Source organism: Mesoplodon densirostris, chromosome 4 (genome assembly GCF_025265405.1).
Source record: "Mesoplodon densirostris isolate mMesDen1 chromosome 4, mMesDen1 primary haplotype, whole genome shotgun sequence".
In the NCBI taxonomy this organism is placed as follows: Eukaryota; Metazoa; Chordata; class Mammalia; order Artiodactyla; family Ziphiidae; genus Mesoplodon; species Mesoplodon densirostris.
The window spans coordinates 113,476,741-113,494,572 of record NC_082664.1 but is presented as its reverse complement, the minus strand read 5'-3'; the positions used below and the strand labels follow the sequence as shown (position 1 = coordinate 113,494,572).

General features: G+C 54.0%; 6 non-coding genes across 6 annotated transcripts; all 6 read left to right on the top strand.

The window, feature by feature from the left end:
• Positions 1-1,347: 1,347 nt before the first annotated feature.
• LOC132489525 (small nucleolar RNA SNORD116) lies at positions 1,348-1,440 on the top strand. The gene has a single exon (XR_009531933.1). It is a non-coding gene; the product is annotated as a small nucleolar RNA SNORD116 (small nucleolar RNA).
• Positions 1,441-4,868: 3,428 nt separating this feature from the next.
• On the top strand, positions 4,869-4,961 carry LOC132490138 (small nucleolar RNA SNORD116). Its single transcript, XR_009532497.1, has one exon. It is a non-coding gene; the product is annotated as a small nucleolar RNA SNORD116 (small nucleolar RNA).
• A 2,686-nt stretch (positions 4,962-7,647) lies between these two features.
• Positions 7,648-7,740, top strand: LOC132489566 (small nucleolar RNA SNORD116). The gene has a single exon (XR_009531971.1). It is a non-coding gene; the product is annotated as a small nucleolar RNA SNORD116 (small nucleolar RNA).
• A 2,064-nt stretch (positions 7,741-9,804) lies between these two features.
• Positions 9,805-9,897, top strand: LOC132489519 (small nucleolar RNA SNORD116). Its single transcript, XR_009531927.1, has one exon. It is a non-coding gene; the product is annotated as a small nucleolar RNA SNORD116 (small nucleolar RNA).
• A 2,683-nt stretch (positions 9,898-12,580) lies between these two features.
• LOC132489478 (small nucleolar RNA SNORD116) lies at positions 12,581-12,673 on the top strand. Its single transcript, XR_009531888.1, has one exon. It is a non-coding gene; the product is annotated as a small nucleolar RNA SNORD116 (small nucleolar RNA).
• A 4,047-nt stretch (positions 12,674-16,720) lies between these two features.
• Positions 16,721-16,813, top strand: LOC132489563 (small nucleolar RNA SNORD116). The gene has a single exon (XR_009531968.1). It is a non-coding gene; the product is annotated as a small nucleolar RNA SNORD116 (small nucleolar RNA).
• Positions 16,814-17,832: the final 1,019 nt, after the last annotated feature.

Sequence of the window (17,832 nt, the reverse complement as noted above, 5' to 3'; positions counted from 1 at the left end):
CTTGTTTGAATGATGTCTGTGGCTTCCAGTAGGTTCGACTTACCCGGTGGGCAGGAGGAGGGCACGTAGGACAACACTGTCAAGAATTTGAGTGTTTCCTCCGGGTTCAGGGCCGCCAAACCTGGTGGCTGGATGCTGGCAACACGTGCCTGGGAAGCTAGCCTAGTTTCCGCAGTGGGGTTTGAACGTGGGTCTTTGTTACTGAAGCCCACCACTTCCTGTGGTGGGCATTCCCATGGGTCCTCGCAAAGTGACTTGGCATAGTTGGCAACAATTGGCAGTTGGGCCGAATTTCGTTAGCCCCTTGAGAGGTGCCGGGCTGCATCTTGCCTGTAGCCAGTCGCAGATCGGCCCGCCCATAGGAGGTTTCCTTGCTCCTAAAAATGATGGGAGTGGCCCCAAGTGCACATTACATATTCTACTAGGTTGCAGGATTTCTGGGTCCATCTATATGTTACACCCACGGTCGGAAAGCAGGTCTCGTCAGGTGTTTGTGCGTTGGCCAGAAGGCTTGGCTGTGGAAGAGTGGAAGTCCGTGGCCTATTTCAAAACCCCCTGCGTTTCAAAGTTCACATTCAGTGTGTTGAAGCTTGAAGAGGTCTTTCTCCATTCAGTGGGGTGGTCCAAATCCAGGACGCTGTGTATAAACTCTGGCTTTTATGGTTCGAGGTCTCAGGAGAGGGCCACAGGGACACACAGAGAGCATGATGTGGATTCAGAGGCACACAAAGAAGCCCACAAGCGCGTCCTCGTGTGCAGTAACAGTCACACACGCGCACATGCGTGAAAACAAAAATATACCCTCTCACGTACCGGCCAACGTACATGCCTTACTTCCTGCAGTCGTGCTGTCAGACAAACATTGAGTTCTCTGTAAAGGTAGACGTCCTTGGGAGGCAGGGTCCGAGCTCAAGCCCAGGTAAAAATTCTCATGAATCATGATCTCTGAGTACCCCGGTCCAATTCTGAAGCCAGCCTGATTTATGTCCAGTTCTCAGGTGCAGCTGCTGGACAAGGCTGGCCGTCGGCAAAGTCAAGAAGACCTACGCGTTGGCTGATGACTGCTGGTGCTAAGGAAAAGTGGAAAAATGACGCGGGGGCATGTTCCTACGCGTGGCTCTGGCTAACTCAGGAAGGTAGGCTTTCACCCACTCTAAGATGTGCCATTGGATATGAGGTTTTACTCAGATGGTCCCAGTGGCTGCAAGAGTGGATTGACTGTTGCTCTTTCTGAGTGGCCTGAGGGCTGTGGATTCCCCAGGGTTTTGTAGTACTCCAAGGTCATCTCTCCTCTTCAGACCCCCACAGCATGCCCGGTTGTGTTCTGCAGCGTCCCAGCCTGTGCTTGGATCGATGGTGACACCCTTGTATGCATTCCTTGGAAAATCTGAACAAAATGAGTGAGAACACTCTACCGTCTCCTCATCGAATCGGAGGTCCAGCACGTTTCGTCTCTCAGGGTTAGGGGAGAGTGAGGAGTGAGGGCCAGTGTCCCCTTCTGACCTGCATGCAAACACACACCAGGGTTCCAGAATCCGAGGTGCTCCTCTTTGGGGGTCCAATGTGTCTGCCCATAAGCTGGGTCATCTACGCATATTAGGTCCCTGCTGAAAGACCGTTGAGGGCATGTGAGGGGGAACGCTCCCCTGCTGGTCTTCAGAGTCGGAGTGCGTGTTGGTGTAGGCCCAGTAAGCTTGCAGTTTGGAAAGGTGTGCTTTGTCCAGGATCACGTTTGTGCATGCAGCTTCGGGGGCTATTTCTGGGAGCCAAAATGAGGAAGCGTCCCTGGTTGGAGCCTGGAGCCTCAGGCCAGGCCTGTGTCCCTCCCTGTCATTTGTTTTGGCGCGTTGAAGTTCTTTAGTGCCCGGTGAGGATGGAGCAATGGGTGGGTTTGGGCTAGGGTTGGTCTTCAACGGAAGGGAGCTGATGGATTAGGGCTAGGTATTGCCCATGTCGTCTACTCCACTGCAGATCCCGACAGAGTATTGGCACTAAGTGGGTCATCGTGGAGTGGGGTTAGGACCGAGTGCTTCTTTGAAGTCTGTGTGGTGGCTGCTGGCATGCAGAAAATGGCAAGGCATCATGAGGACATGTCCTGTGTGATGTCGTGGGATGGGCTGTCATGATTGGGTTGCAAGAGCTGGCCACGTCTTCCCAAGAATGCGTCCTGTTCATGATGTGCTGGCATCAGCTGCCCACCAAGGGGAAGGCTTTGGCAGTACATGAGGATGCGGTTACGTACTTAACCTGCGTAGAGTTGTGATCCCGTTGCCGGAGGAATGTCGCCCAAAGGGTGTCTTGTGGGACGCCGAGAAGTTAGACATGTTGAAGCGTCTGTGCCGCTCACCTTGGGGGTATTTGTGTTATGCAAACATGCCCTTTGGCCACTTTGTTTCCTTGTTTGGGAATGTGCAAAACGAAAGTGTTTCTCCGAGAGGGCATGATGCCGCCAGCCCTTGTGGCACGCAGGAGGTTTGGACAGCTAGTGGTTTATCTGGAGCAGTCCGTTGGCGGAGCAGAGATGCGTTCAGTGTTCTGATGCCAGGTGCGCTGCCGTGGACAGCCACTGTGCCCTTTGAAGCTTGCAGGTCCCCTCACGAAGCAGAGTTCTTCCATTGGAAATCGGTCTGTGGTCCTCGGGGAGAGTGCCTTTGATCTCTGGGAGGTTCTCGTTAGTGTCACTCTGTCAGTGAAGAAGTGCCAGGATGCATGGGGTATGGTCAGTGTCATCAAAGCAGTCGTGTTTGTGGTCTGCCATCCCTGGTATACAGTGACCCCGTGTTTGAATGATGTCTGTGGCTTCCAGTAGGTTCGACTTACCCGGCGGGCAGGAGGAGGGCATGTAGGCATGTAGGTCTCATTCTGACCTGCATGCAAACACACACCAGGGTTCCAGAATTAGAGGTGCTCCTATCTGGGTGTCCACTGTTTTTGCCCATAAGCTGGGTCATCTACGCATATTAGGTCCCTGCTGAAAGACCGTTGAGGGCATGCGAGGGGGAAGGCTCTCCTGCTGGTCTTCAGAGTCGGAGTGTGTGCTGGTGTAGGCCCAGTAAGCTTGCAGCTTGGAAAGGTGTGCTTTGGCCAGGATCACGTTTGTGCATGCAGCTTCGGGGGCTATTTCTGGAAGCCAAAATGAGGAAGCGTCCCTGGTTGGAGCCTGGAGCCTCAGGCCAGGCCTGTGTCCCTCCCTGTCATTTGTTTTGGCGCGTTGAAGTTTTTAGTGCCCGGTGGGGATGGAGCAGTGGGTGGGTGTGGGCTGGGGTTGGTCTTCAACGGAAGGGAGCTGATGGATTAGGGCTAGGTATTGCCCATGTCGGCTACTCCACTGCAGATCCCGACAGAGTTTTGGCACTAAGTGGGTCATCGTGGAGTGGGGTTAGGACCGAGTGCTGCATTGAAGCCTGCGTGGTGGCTGCTGGCCTGCAGAAGATGGCAAGGCATCATGAGGACATGTCCTGTGTGATGTCGTGGGATGGGCTGTCATGATTGGGTTGCAGGAGCTGGCCACGTCTTCCCAAGAATGCGTCCTGTTCGTGATGTGCTGGCATCAGCTGCCCACGAAGGGGATGGCTTTGGCAGTACATGAGGATGCGGTTACGTACTTAACCTTAGTAGAGCTGTGATCCCGTTGCCGGAGGAATGTCGCCCAAAGGGTGTCTTGCGGCACGCCGAGAAGTTAGACATGTTGAAGCGTCTGTGCCGCTCACCTTGGGGGTATTTGGGTTATGCGAACATGCCCTTTGGCCACTTTGTTTCCTTGTTTGGGAATGTGCAAAGCGAAAGTGTTTCTCCGAGAGGGCATGATGAGGCCAGCCCTTGTGGCACGCAGGAGTTTTGGATAGCTAGTGGTTTATCTGGAGCAGTGCGTTGGCGGAGCAGAGATGCGTTCAGTGTTCCGATGCCAGGTGCACTGCCGTGGACAGCCACTGTGCCCTTTGAAGCTTGCAGGTCCCCTCGCGAAGCAGAGTTCTTCCATTGGAAATCGGTCTGTGGTCCTCGGGGAGAGTGCCTTTGATCTCTGGGAGGTTCTCGGTAGTGTCACTCTGTCAGTGAAGAAGTGCCAGGATGCATGGGGTATGGTCAGTGTCATCAAAGCAGTCGTGTTTGCGGTCTGCCATCCCTGGTATACAGTGACCCCGTGCTTGAATGATGCCTGTGGCTTCCAGTAGGTTCGACTTACCCGGTGGGCAGGAGGAAGGCACGTAGGACAACACTATCAAGAATTTGAGTGTTTCCTCCGGGTTCACGGCCGCCAAACCTGGTGGCTGGATGCTGGCAACACGTGCCTGGGAAGCTAGCCTAGTTTGCGCAGTGGGGTTTGAACGTGGGTCTTGGTTACTGAAGCCCACCACTTTCTGTGGTGGGCATTCCCATGGGTCCTCGCAAAGTGATTTGGCATAGTTGGCATCAATTGGCAGTTGGGCCGAATTTCGTTAGCCCCTTGAGAGGTGCCGGGCTGCATCTTGCCTGTAGCCAGTCGCAGGTCGGCCCGCCCATAGGAGGTTTCCTTGCTCCTAAAAATGATGGGAGTGCCCCCAAGTGCACATTACATATTCTACTAGGTTGCAGGATTTCTGGGTCCATCTATATGTTACACCCACGGTTGGAAAGCAGGTCTCGTCAGGTGTTTGTGCGTTGGTCAGAACTCAGTAAGGTAGGCTTTCACGCACCCTATGATGTGCCATTGGATATGAGGCTTTCCTCAGACGGTCCAAATGGCTGCAAGTGTGGATTGACTGTTGCTCTTTCTGAGTGGCCTGAGGGCTGTGGATTCCCCAGCGTTTTGGAGTATTCCGAGGTCATCTCTCCTCTTCACACCCCCACGGCATGCCCGGTTGTGTTCTGCAGCGTCCCAGCCTGTGCTTGGATCGATGGTGACACCCTTGTATGCATTCCTTGGAAAATCTGAACAAAATGAGTGAGAACACTCTACCGTCTCCTCATCGAATCTGAGGTCCAGCACGTTTCATCTCTCGGGGGTAGGGGAGAGTGAGGAGTGAGGGCCAGCGTCCCCTTCTGACCTGCATGCAAACACACACCAGGGTTCCAGAATTCGAGGTGCTCCTATCTGGGGGTCCAATGTGTCTGCCCATAAGCTGGGTCATCTACGCATATTAGGTCCCTGCTGAAAGACCGTTGAGGGCATGCGAGGGGGAAGGCTCTCCTGCTGGTCTTCAGAGTCGGAGTGCGTGCTGGTGTAGTCCCAGTAAGCTTGCAGCTTGGAAAGGTGTGCTTTGGCCAGGATCACGTTTGTCCATGCAGCTTCGGGGGCTATTTCTGGAAGCCAAAATGAGGAAGCATCCCTGGTTGGAGTCTGGAGCCTCAGGCCAGGCCTGTGTCCCTCCCTGTCATTTGTTTTGGCGCGCTGAAGTTCTTTAGTGCCCGGTGGGGATGGAGCAGTGGGTGGGTGTGGGCTGCGGTTGGTCTTCAACGGAAGGGAGCTGATGGATTAGGGCTAGGTATTGCCCATGTTGGCTACTCCACTGCAGATCCTGACAGAGTTATGGCACTAAGTGGGACATCGTGGAGTGGGGTTAGGACCGAATGCTGCATTGAAGCCTGCGTGGTGGCTGCTGGCCTGCAGAAGATGGCAAGGCATCATGAGGACATGTCCTGTGTGATGTCGTGGGATGGGCTGTCATGATTGGGTTGCAGGAGCTGGCCACGTCTTCCCAAGAATGCGTCCTGTTCGTGATGTGCTGGCATCAGCTGCCCACGAAGGGGATGGCTTTGGCAGTACATGAGGATGCGGTTACGTACTTAACCTGCGTAGAGTTGTGATCCCGTTGCCGGAGGAATGTCGCCCAAAGGGTGTCTTGAGGGACGCCGAGAAGTTGGACATGTTGAAGCGTCTGTGCCGCTCACCTTGGGGTATTTGGGTTATGCGAACATGCCCTTTGGCCACTTTGTTTCCTTGTTTGGGAATGTGCAAAGCGAAAGTGTTTCTCCGAGAGGGCATGATGCGGCCAGCCCTTGTGGCACGCAGGAGTTTTGGATAGCTAGTGGTTTATCTGGAGCAGTCCGTTGGTGGAGCAGAGATGCGTTCAGTGTTCCGATGCCAGGTGCACTGCCGTGGACAGCCACTGTGCCCTTTGAAGCTTGCAGGTCCCCTCGCGAAGCAGAGTTCTTCCATTGGAAATCGGTCTGTGGTCCTCGGGGAGAGTGCCTTTGATCTCTGTGAGGTTCTCGGTAGTGTCACTCTGTCAGTGAAGAAATGCCAGGATGCATGGCGTATGGTCAGTGTCATCAAAGCAGTCGTGTTTGCAGTCTGCCATCCCTTGTATACAGTGACCCCGTGTTTGAATGACGTCTGTGGCTTCCAGTAGGTTCGACTTACCCGGTGGGCAGGAGGAGGGCACGTAGGATAACACTGTCAAGAATTTGAGTGTTTCCTCCGGGTTCAGGGCTGCCAAACCTGGTGGCTGGATGCTGGCAACACGTGCCTGGGAAGCTAGCCTAGTTTGCGCAGTGGGGTTTGAACGTGGGTCTTGGTTATTGAAGCCCACCACTTCCTGTGGTGGGCATTCCCATGGGTCCTCGCAAAGTGATTTGGCATAGTTGGCAACAATTGGCAGTTGGGCCGAATTTCGTTAGCCCCTTGAGAGGTGCCGGGCTGCATCTTGCCTGTAGCCAGTCGCAGGTCGGCCCGCCCATAGGAGGTTTCCTTGCTCCTAAAAATGATGGGAGTGCTCCCCAAGTACACATTACATATTCTACTAGGTTGCAGGATTTCTGGGTCCTTCTATATGTTACACCCACGGTTGGAAAGCAGGTCTCGTCAGGTGTTTGTGCGTTGGTGAGAAGGCTTGGCTGTGGAAGAGTTGAAGTCCTTGGCCCATTTTAAAACCCCCTGGGTTTCAAAGTTCACATTCAGTCTTTTGAAGCTTGAAGAGGTCTTTCTCCAATCAGTGGGGGGGGTCCAAATCCAGGACGCTGTGTATAAACTCTGGCTTTTATGGTTCGAGGTCTCAGGAGAGGGCCACAGGGACACACAGAGAGCAAGATGCGGATTCAGAGGCACACAAAGAAGCCCACAAGCGCGTCGTCATGTGCAGTAACAGTCACACACGCGCACATGCGTGAAAACAAAAATATACCCTCTCACGTACTGGCCAATCTACACGCCTTACTTACTGCAGTCGTGCTGTCAGACAAACATTGAGTTCTCTGTAAAGGTAGACGTCCTTGGGAGGCAGGGTCCGAGCTCAAGCCCAGGTAAAAATTCTCATGACTCATGATCTCTGAGTACACCGGTCCAATTCTGAAGCCTGCCTGATTTATGTCCAGTTCTCAGGTGCAGCTGCTGGACAAGGCTGGCCGTCGGCAAAGTCAAGAAGACCAATGCATTGGCTGATGACTGCAGGTGCTAAGGAAAAGTGGAAAAATGACACGGGGGCATGTTGCTACGCATGGCTCTGGCTAACTCAGGAAGGTAGGCTTTCACCCACCCTATGATGTGCCATTGGATATGAGGTTTTCCTCAGACGGTCCCAATGGCTGCAAGAGTGTTATTGACTGTTGCTCTTTCTGAGTGGCCTGAGGGCTGTGGATTCCCCAGGGTTTTGGAGTACTCCGAGGTCATCTCTCCTCTTCAGACCCCCACGGCATGCCCGGTTGTGTTCTGCAGCGTCCCAGGCTGTGCTTGGATCGATGGTGACACCCTTGTATGCATTCCTTGGAAAAAATGAAAAAAATGAGTGAGAACACTCTACCATCTCCTCATCGAATCTGAGGTCCAGCACGTTTCGTCTCTCGGGTGTAGGGGAGAGTGAGGCGTGAGGGCCAGCGTCCCCTTCTGACCTGCATGCAAACACACACCAGGGTTCCAGAATTCGATGTCCTCCTATCTGGGGGTCCACTGTGTCTGCCCATAAGCTGGGTCATGTACGCATATTAGGTCCCTGCTGAAAGACCGTTGAGGGCATGCGAGTGGGAAGGCTCTACTGCTGGTCTTCAGAGTCGGAGTGTGTGCTGGTGTAGGCCCAGTAAGCTTGCAGCTTGGAAAGGTGTGCTTTGGCCAGGATCACGTTTGTGCATGCAGCTTCGGGGGCTATTTCTGGAAGCCAAAATGAGGAAGCGTCCCTGGTTGGAGCCTGGAGCCTCAGGCCAGGCCTGTGTCCCTCCCCGTCATTTGTTTTGGCGCGTTGAAGTTCTTTAGTGCCCGGTGGGGATGGAGCAGTGGGTGGGTGTGGGCTGCGGTTGGTCTCAGTGGAAGGGAGCTGATGGATTAGGGCTAGGTATTGCCCATGTCGGCTACTCCACTGCAGATCCCGACAGAGTATTGGTACTAAGTGGGTCATCGTGGAGTGGGGTTAGGACCGAGTGCTGCATTGAAGCCTGTGTGGTGGCTGCTGGCCTGCAGAAGATGGCAAGGCATCATGAGGACATGTCCTGTGTGATGTCGTGGGATGGGCTTTCATGATTGGGTTGCAGGTGCTGGCCACGTGTTCCCAAGAATGCGTCCTGTTCGTGATGTGCTGGCATCAGCTGCCCACGAAGGGGATGGCTTTGGCAGTACATGAGGATGTGGTTACGTACTTAACCTGCGTAGAACTGTGATCCCGTTGCCGGAGGAATGTCGCTCAAAGGGTGTCGGGCGGGACGCCAAGAAGTAAGACATGTTGAAGCGTCTCTGCCGCTCACCTTGGGGGTATTTGGGTTATGCGAACATGCCCTTTGGCCACTTTGTTTCCTTGTTTGGGAATGTGCAAAGCGAAAGTGTTTCTCCGAGAGGGCATGATGCGGCCAGCCCTTGTGGCACGCAGGAGTTTTGGATAGCTAGTGGTTTATCTGGAGCAGTCCAGTGGCGGAGCAGAGATGCGTTCAGTGTTCCGATGCCAGGTGCACTGCCATGGACAGCCACTGTGCCCTTTGAAGCTTGCAGGTCCCCTCGTGAAGCAGAGTTCTTCCATTGGAAATTGGTCTGTGGTCCTCGGGGAGAGTGCCTTTGATCTCTGTGAGGTTCTCGGTAGTGTCACTCTGTCAGTGAAGAAGTGCCAGGATGCATGGGGTATGGTCAGTGTCATCAAAGCAGTCGTGTTTGCAGTCTGCCATCCCTTGTATACAGTGACCCCTTGTTTGAATGATGTCTGTGGCTTCCAGTAGGTTCGTCTTACCCGGTGGGCAGGAGGAGGGCACCTAGGACAACACTGTCAAGAATTTGAGTGTTTCCTCCGGGTTCAGGGCCGCCAAACCTGGTGGCTGGATGCTGGCAACACGTGCCTGGGAAGCTAGCCTAGTTTCCGCAGTGGGGTTTGAACGTGGGTCTTGGTTACTGAAGCCCACCACTTCCTGTGGTGGGCATTCCCATGGGTCCTCGCAAAGTGATTAGGCATAGTTGGCATCAATTGGCAGTTGGGCCGAATTTCGTTAGCCCCTTTAGAGGTGCTGGGCTGCATCTTGCCTGTAGCCAGTCGCAGGTCGGCCCGCCCATAGGAGGTTTCCTTGCTCCTAAAAATGATGGGAGTGCCCCCAAGTGCACATTACATATTCTACTAGGTTGCAGGATTTCTGGGTCCATCTATATGTTACACCCACGGTTGGAAAGCAGGTCTCGTCAGGTGTTTGTGCGTTGGTCAGAACTCAGTAAGGTAGGCTTTCACGCACCCTATGATGTGCCATTGGATATGAGGTTTTCCTCAGACGGTCCCAGTGGCTGTAAGAGTGGACTGACTGTTGCTCTTTCTGAGTGGCCTGAGGGCTGTGGATTCCCCAGGGTTTTGCAGTACTCCAAGGTCATCACTCCTCTTCAGACCCCCACGGCATGCCCGGTTGTGTTCTGCAGCGTCCCAGCCTGTGCTTGGATCGATGGTGACACGCTTGTATGCATTCCTTGGAAAATCTGAACAAAATGAGTGAGAACACTCTACCGTCTCCTCATCGAATCTGAGGTCCAGCACGTTTCGTCTCTCGGGGGTAGGGTAGAGTGAGGAGTGAGGGCCAGCGTCCCCTTCTGACCTGCATGCAAACACACACCAGGGTTCCAGAATTCGAGGTGCTCCTATCTGGGGGTCCACTGTGTCTGCCCATAAGCTGGGTCATCTACGCATATTAGGTCCCTGCTGAAAGACCGTTGAGGGCATGCGAGGGGGAAGGCTCTCCTGCTGGTCTTCAGAGTCGGAGTGTGTGCTGGTGTAGGCCCAGTAAGCTTGCAGCTTGGAAAGGTGTGCTTTGGCCAGGATCACGTTTGTGCATGCAGCTTCGGGGGCTATTTCTGGAAGCCAAAATGAGGAAGCGTCCCTGGTTGGAGCCTGGAGCCTCAGGCCAGGCCTGTGTCCCTCCCTGTCATTTGTTTTGGCGCGTTGAAGTTTTTAGTGCCCGGTGGGGATGGAGCAGTGGGTGGGTGTGGGCTGGGGTTGGTCTTCAACGGAAGGGAGCTGATGGATTAGGGCTAGGTATTGCCCATGTCGGCTACTCCACTGCAGATCCCGACAGAGTTTTGGCACTAAGTGGGTCATCGTGGAGTGGGGTTAGGACCGAATGCTGCATTGAAGCCTGCGTGGTGGCTGCTGGCCTGAAGAAGATGGCAAGGCATCATGAGGACATGTCCTGTGTGATGTCGTGGGATGGGCTGTCATGATTGGGTTGCAGGAGCTGGCCACATCTTCCCAAGAATGCGTCCTGTTCGTGATGTGCTGGCATCAGCTGCCCACGAAGGGGATGGCTTTGGCAGTGCATGAGGATGCGGTTACGTACTTAACCTGCGTAGAGCTGTGATCCCGTTGCTGGAGGAATGTCGCCCAAAGGGTGTCTTGTGGGACGCCGAGAAGTTAGACATGTTGAAGCGTCTCTGCCGCTAACCTTGGGGGTATTTGGGTTATGCGAACATGCCCTTTGGCCACTTTGTTTCCTTGTTTGGGAATGTGCAAAGCGAAAGTGTTTCTCCGAGAGGGCATGATGCGGCCAGTCCTTGTGGCACGCAGGAGTTTTGGATAGCTAGTGGTTTATCTGGAGCAGTCCGTTGGCGGAGCAGAGATGCGTTCAGTGTTCCGATGCCAGGTGCACTGCCGTGGACAGCCACTGTGCCCTTTGAAGCTTGCAGGTCCCCTCGCGAAGCAGAGTTCTTCCATTGGAAATCGGTCTGTGGTCCTCGGGGAGAGTGCCTTTGATCTCTGTGAGGTTCTCGGTAGTGTCACTCTGTCAGTGAAGAAGTGCCAGGATGCATGGGGTATGGTCAGTGTCATCAAAGCAGTCGTGTTTGCAGTCTGCCATCCCTGGTATAGAGTGACCCCTTCTTTGAATGATGTCTGTGGCTTCCAGTAGGTTCGACTTACCCGGTGGGCAGGAGGAGGGCACGTAGGACAACACTGTCAAGAATTTGAGTGTTTCCTCCGGGTTCAGGGCCGCCAAACCTGGTGGCTGGATGCTGGCAACATGTGCCTGGGAAGCTAGCCTAGTTTCCGCAGTGGGGTTTGAACGTGGGTCTTGGTTACTGAAGCCCACCACTTCCTGTGGTGGGCATTCCCATGGGTCCTCGCAAAGTGATTTGTCATAGTTGGCAACAATTGGCAGTTGGGCCGAATTTCATTAGCCCCTTGAGAGGTGCCGGGCTGCATCTTGCCTGTAGCCAGTCGCAGATCGGCCCGCCCATAGGAGGTTTCCTTGCTCCAAAAAATGATGGGAGTGGCCCCAAGTGCACATTACATATTCTACTAGGTTGCAGGATTTCTGGGTCCATCTATATGTTACACCCACGGTCGGAAAGCAGGTCTCGTCAGGTGTTTGTGCGTTGGTCAGAAGGCTTGGCTGTGGAAGAGTGGAAGTCCGTGGCCTATTTCAAAACCCCCTGCATTTCAAAGTTCACATTCAGTCTGTTGAAGCTTGAAGAGGTCTTTCTCCATTCAGTGGGGGGGTCCAAATCCAGGACGCTCTGTATAAACTCTGGCTTTTATGGTTCGAGGTCTCAGGAGAGGGCCACAGGGACACACAGAGAGCATGATGCGGATTCAGAGGCACACAAAGAAGCCCACAAGCGCGTCCTCGTGTGCAGTAACAGTCACACACGCGCACATGCGTGAAAACAAAAATATACCCTCTCACGTACCGGCCAACGTACATGCCTTACTTCCTGCAGTCGTGCTGTCAGACAAACATTGAGTTCTCTGTAAAGGTAGACGTCCTTGGGAGGCAGGGTCCGAGCTCAAGCCCAGGTAAAAATTCTAATGAATCATGATCTCTGAGTACCCCGGTCCAATTCTGAAGCCAGCCTGATTTATGTCCAGTTCTCAGGTGCAGCTGCTGGACAAGGCTGGCCGTCGGCAAAGTCAAGAAGACCTACGCATTGGCTGATGACTGCAGGTGCTAAGGAAAAGTGGAAAAATGACGCGGGGGCATGTTGCTACGCGTGGCTCTGGCTAACTCAGGAAGGTAGGCTTTCACCCACTCTAAGATGTGCCATTGGATATGAGGTTTTCCTCAGACGGTCCCAGTGGCTGCAAGAGTGGATTGACTGTTGCTCTTTCTGAGTGGCCTGAGGGCTGTGGATTCCCCAGGGTTTTGGAGTACTCCGAGGTCATCTCTCCTCTTTAGACCCCCACAGCATGCCCGGTTGTGTTCTGCAGCGTCCCAGCCTGTGCTTGGATCGATGGTGACACCCTTGTATGCATTCCTTGGAAAATCTGAACAAAATGAGTGAGAACACTTTACCGTCTCCTCATCGAATCTGAGGTCCAGCACGTTTCGTCTCTCAGGGTTAGGGGAGAGTGAGGAGTGAGGGCCAGTGTCCCCTTCTGACCTGCATGCAAACACACACCAGGGTTCCAGAATTCGAGGTGCTCCTATCTGGGGGTCCACTGTGTCTGCCCATAAGCTGGGTCATCTACGCATATTAGGTCCCTGCTGAAAGACCGTTGAGGGCATGTGAGGGGGACCGCTCCCCTGCTGGTCTTCAGAGTCGGAGTGCGTGTTGGTGTAGGCCCAGTAAGTTTGCAGTTTGGAAAGGTGTGCTTTGTCCAGGATCACGTTTGTGCATGCAGCTTCGGGGGCTATTTCTGGGAGCCAAAATGAGGAAGCGTCCCTGGTTGGAGCCTGGAGCCTCAGGCCAGGCCTGTGTCCCTCCCTGTCATTTGTTTTGGTGCGTTGAAGTTCTTTAGTGCCCGGTGGGGATGGAGCAGTGGGTGGGTTTGGGCTAGGGTTGGTCTTCAACGGAATGGAGCTGATGGATTAGGGCTAGGTATTGCCCATGTCGGCTACTCCACTGCAGATCCCGACAGAGTATTGGCACTAAGTGGGTCATCGTGGAGTGGGGTTAGGACCGAGTGCTTCTTTGAAGTCTGTGTGGTGGCTGCTGGCCTGCAGAAGATGGCAAGGCATCATGAGGACATGTCCTGTGTGATGTCGTGGGATGGGCTGTCATGATTTGGTTGCAAGAGCTGGCCACGTCTTCCCAAGAATGCGTCCTGTTCATGATGTGCTGGCATCAGCTGCCCACAAAGGGGAAGGCTTTGTCAGTACATGAGGATGCGGTTACGTACTTAACCTGCGTAGAGTTGTGATCCCATTGCCGGAGGAATGTCGCCCAAAGGGTGTCTTGTGGGACGCCGAGAAGTTAGACATGTTGAAGCGTCTGTGCTGCTCACCTTGGGGGTATTTGGGTTATGCGAACATGCCCTTTGGCCACTTTGTTTCCTTGTTTGGGAATGTGCAAAGCGAAAGTGTTTCTCCGAGAGGGCATGATGCGGCCAGCCCTTGTGGCACGCAGGAGGTTTGGACAGCTAGTGGTTTATCTGGAGCAGTCCGTTGGCGGAGCAGAGATGCGTTCAGTGTTCTGATGCCAGGTGCGCTGCCGTGGACAGCCACTGTGCCCTTTGAAGCTTGCAGGTCCCCTCACGAATCAGAGTTCTTCCATTGGAAATCGGTCTTTGGTCCTCGGGGAGAGTGCCTTTGATCTCTGGGAGGTTCTCGGTAGTGTCACTCTGTCAGTGAAGAAGTGCCAGGATGCATGGGGTATGGTCAGTGTCATCAAAGCAGTCGTGTTTGCGGTCTGCCATCCCTGGTATACAGTGACCCCGTTTTTGAATGATGTCTGTGGCTTCCAGTAGGTTCGACTTACCTGGTGGGCAGGAGGAGGGCATGTAGGCATGTAGGTCCCCTTCTGACCTGCATGCAAACACACACCAGGGTTCCAGAATTCGAGGTGCTCCTATCTGGGTGTCCACTGTGTCTGCCCATAAGCTGGGTCATCTACGCATATTAGGTCCCTGCTGAAAGACCGTTGAGGGCATGCGAGGGGGAAGGCTCTCCTGCTGGTCTTCAGAGTCGGAGTGTGTGCTGGTGTAGGCCCAGTAAGCTTGCAGCTTGGAAAGGTGTGCTTTGGCCAGGATCACGTTTGTGCATGCAGCTTCGGGGGCTATTTCTGGAAGCCAAAATGAGGAAGCGTCCCTGGTTGGAGCCTGGAGCCTCAGGCCAGGCCTGTGTCCCTCCCTGTCATTTGTTTTGGCGCGTTGAAGTTTTTAGTGCCCGGTGGGGATGGAGCAGTGGGTGGATGTGGGCTGGGGTTGGTCTTCAATGGAAGGGAGCTGATGGATTAGGGCTAGGTATTGCCCATGTCGGCTACTCCACTGCAGATCCCGACAGAGTTTTGGCACTAAGTGGGTCATCGTGGTGTGGGGTTAGGACCGAGTGCTGCATTGAAGCCTGCGTGGTGGCTGCTGGCCTGCAGAAGATGGCAAGGCATCATGAGGACATGTCCTGTGTGATGTCGTGGGATGGGCTGTCATGATTGGGTTGCAGGAGCTGGCCACGTCTTCCCAAGAATGCGTCCTGTTCGTGATGTGCTGGCATCAGCTGCCCACGAAGGGGATGGCTTTGGCAGTACATGAGGATGCGGTTACGTACTTAACCTTAGTAGAGCTGTGATCCCGTTGCCGGAGGAATGTCGCCCAAAGGGTGTCTTGCGGCACGACGAGACGTTAGACATGTTGAAGTGTCTGTGCCGCTCACATTCGGGGTATTTGGGTTATGCGAACATGCCCTTTGGCCACTTTGTTTCCTTGTTTGGGAATGTGCAAAGCGAAAGTGTTTCTCCGAGAGGGCATGATGCGGCCAGCCCTTGTGGCACGCAGGAGTTTTGGATAGCTAGTGGTTTATCTGGAGCAGTGCGTTGGCGGAGCAGAGATGCGTTCAGTGTTCCGATGCCAGGTGCGCTGCCGTGGACAGCCACTGTGCCCTTTGAAGCTTGCAGGTCCCCTCGCGAAGCAGAGTTCTTCCATTGGAAATTGGTCTGTGGTCCTCGGGGAGAGTGCCTTTGATCTCTGTGAGGTTCTCGGTAGTGTCACTCTGTCAGTGAAGAAGTGCCAGGATGCATGGGGTATGGTCAGTGTCATCAAAGCAGTCGTGTTTGCAGTCTGCCATCCCTGGTATACAGTGACCCCCTGTTTGAATGATGTCTGTGGCTTCCAGTAGGTTCGACTTACCCGGTGGGCAGGAGGAGGGCACGTAGGACCACACTGTCAAGAATTTGAGTGTTTCCTCCGGGTTCAGGGCCGCCAAACCTGGTGGCTGGATGCTGGCAACACGTGCCTGGGAAGCTAGCCTAGTTTCCGCAGTGGGGTTTGAACGTGGGTCTTGGTTACTGAAGCCCACCACTTCCTGTGGTGGGCATTCCCCTCTGTCCTCACAAAGTGATTTGTCATAGTTGGCAACAATTGGCAGTTGGGCCGAATTTCGTTAGCCCCTTGAGAGGTGCCGGGCTGCATCTTGCCTGTAGCCAGTCGCAGGTAGGCCCGCCCATAGGAGGTTTCCTTGCTCCTAAAAATGATGGGAGTGGCCCCAAGTGCACATTACATATTCTACTAGGTTGCAGGATTTCTGGGTCCATCTTTATGTTACACCCACGGTCGGAAAGCAGGTCTCGTCAGGTGTTTGTGCATTGGTCAGAAGGCTTGGCTGTGGAAGAGTGGAAGTCCGTGGCCTATTTCAAAACGCCCTGGGTTTCAAAGTTCACATTCAGTCTGTTGAAGCTTGAAGAGGTCTTTCTCCATTCAGTGTGGGGGTCCAAATCCAGGACGCTGTGTATAAACTCTGGCTTTTATGGTTCGAGGTCTCAGGAGAGGGCCACAGGAACACACAGAGAGCAAGTTGCGGATTCAGAGGCACACAATGACGCCCACAAGCGCGTCCTCATGTGCAGTAACAATCACACACGCGCACATGCGTGAAAACAAAAATATACCCGCTCACGTACCGGCCAACGTACATGCCTTAATTCCTGCAGTCGTGCTGTCAGACAAACATTGAGTTCTCTATAAATGTAGACGTCTTTGGGAGGCAGATTCCGAGCTGAAGCCCAGGTAAAAATTCTCATGAATCATGATCTCTGAGTACCCCGGTCCAATTCTGAAGCTTGCCTGATTTATCTCCAGTTCTCAGGTGCAGATGCTGGACAAGGCTGGCCGTCGGCAAAGACAAGAAGACCTACGCGTTGGCTGATGACTGCAGGTGCTAAGGAAAAGTGGAAAAATGAGACGGGGGCATGTTTCTATGCGTGGCTCTGGCTAACTCAGGAAGGTAGGCTTTCACCCACCCTAAGATGTGCCATTGGATATGAGGTTTTCCTCAGACGGTCCCAGTGGCTGCAAGAGTGGACTGACTGTTGCTCTTTCTGAGTGGCCTGAGGGCTGTGGATTCCCCAGGGTTTTGGAGTACTCCGAGGTCATCTCTCCTCTTCAGACCCCCACGGCATGCCTGGTTGTGTTCTGCAGCGTCCCAGCCTGTGCTTGGATCGATGGTGACACCCTTGTATGCATTCCTTGGAAAATCTGAACAAAATGAGTGAGAACACTCTACCGTCTCCTCATCGAATCTGAGGTCGAGCACGTTTCGTCTCTCGGGGGTAGGGGAGAGTGAGGAGTGAGGGCCAGCGTCCCCTTCTGACCTGCATGCAAACACACACCAGGGTTCCGGAATTCGTGGTGCTCCTATCTGGGGGTCCACTGTGTCTGCCCATAAGCTGGGTCATCTACGCATATTAGGTCCCTGCTGAAAGACCGTTGAGGGCATGCGAGGGGGAAGGCTCTCCTGCTGTTCTTCAGAGTCGGAGTGCGTGCTGGTGCAGGCCTAGTAAGCTTGCAGCTTGGAAAGGTGTGCTTTGGCCAGGATCACATTTGTGCATGCAGCTTCGGGGGCTATTTCTGGAAGCCAAAATGAGGAAGCATCCCTGGTTGGAGTCTGGAGCCTCAGGCCAGGCCTGTGTCCCTCCCTGACATTTGTTTTGGCGAGCTGAAGTTCTTTAGTGCCCGGTGGGGATGGAGCAGTGGGTGGGTGTGGGCTGCGGTTGGTCTTCAACGGAAGGGAGCTGATGGATTAGGGCTAGGTATTGCCCATGTCGGCTACTCCACTGCAGATCCCGACAGAGTTTTGGCACTAAGTGGGTCATCGTGGAGTGGGGTTAGGACCGAGTGCTGCATTGAAGCCTGCGTGGTGGCTGCTGGCCTGCAGAAGATGGCAAGGCATCATGAGGACATGTCCTGTGTGATGTCGTGGGATGGGCTGTCATGATTGGGTTGCAGGAGCTGGCCACGTCTTCCCAAGAATGCGTCCTGTTCGTGATGTGCTGGCATCAGCTGCCCACGAAGGGGATGGCTTTGGCAGTACATGAGGATGCGGTTACGTACTTAACCTGCGTAGAGCTGTGATCCCGTTGCCGGAGGAATGTCGCCCAAAGGGTGTCTTGTGGGACGCCGAGAAGTTAGACATGTTGAAGCGTCTGTGCCGCTCACCTTGGGGGTATTTGGGTTATGCGAACATGCCCTTTGGCCACTTTGTTTCCTTGTTTGGGAATGTGCAAAACGAAAGTGTTTCTCCGAAAGGGCATAATGCCGCCAGCCCTTG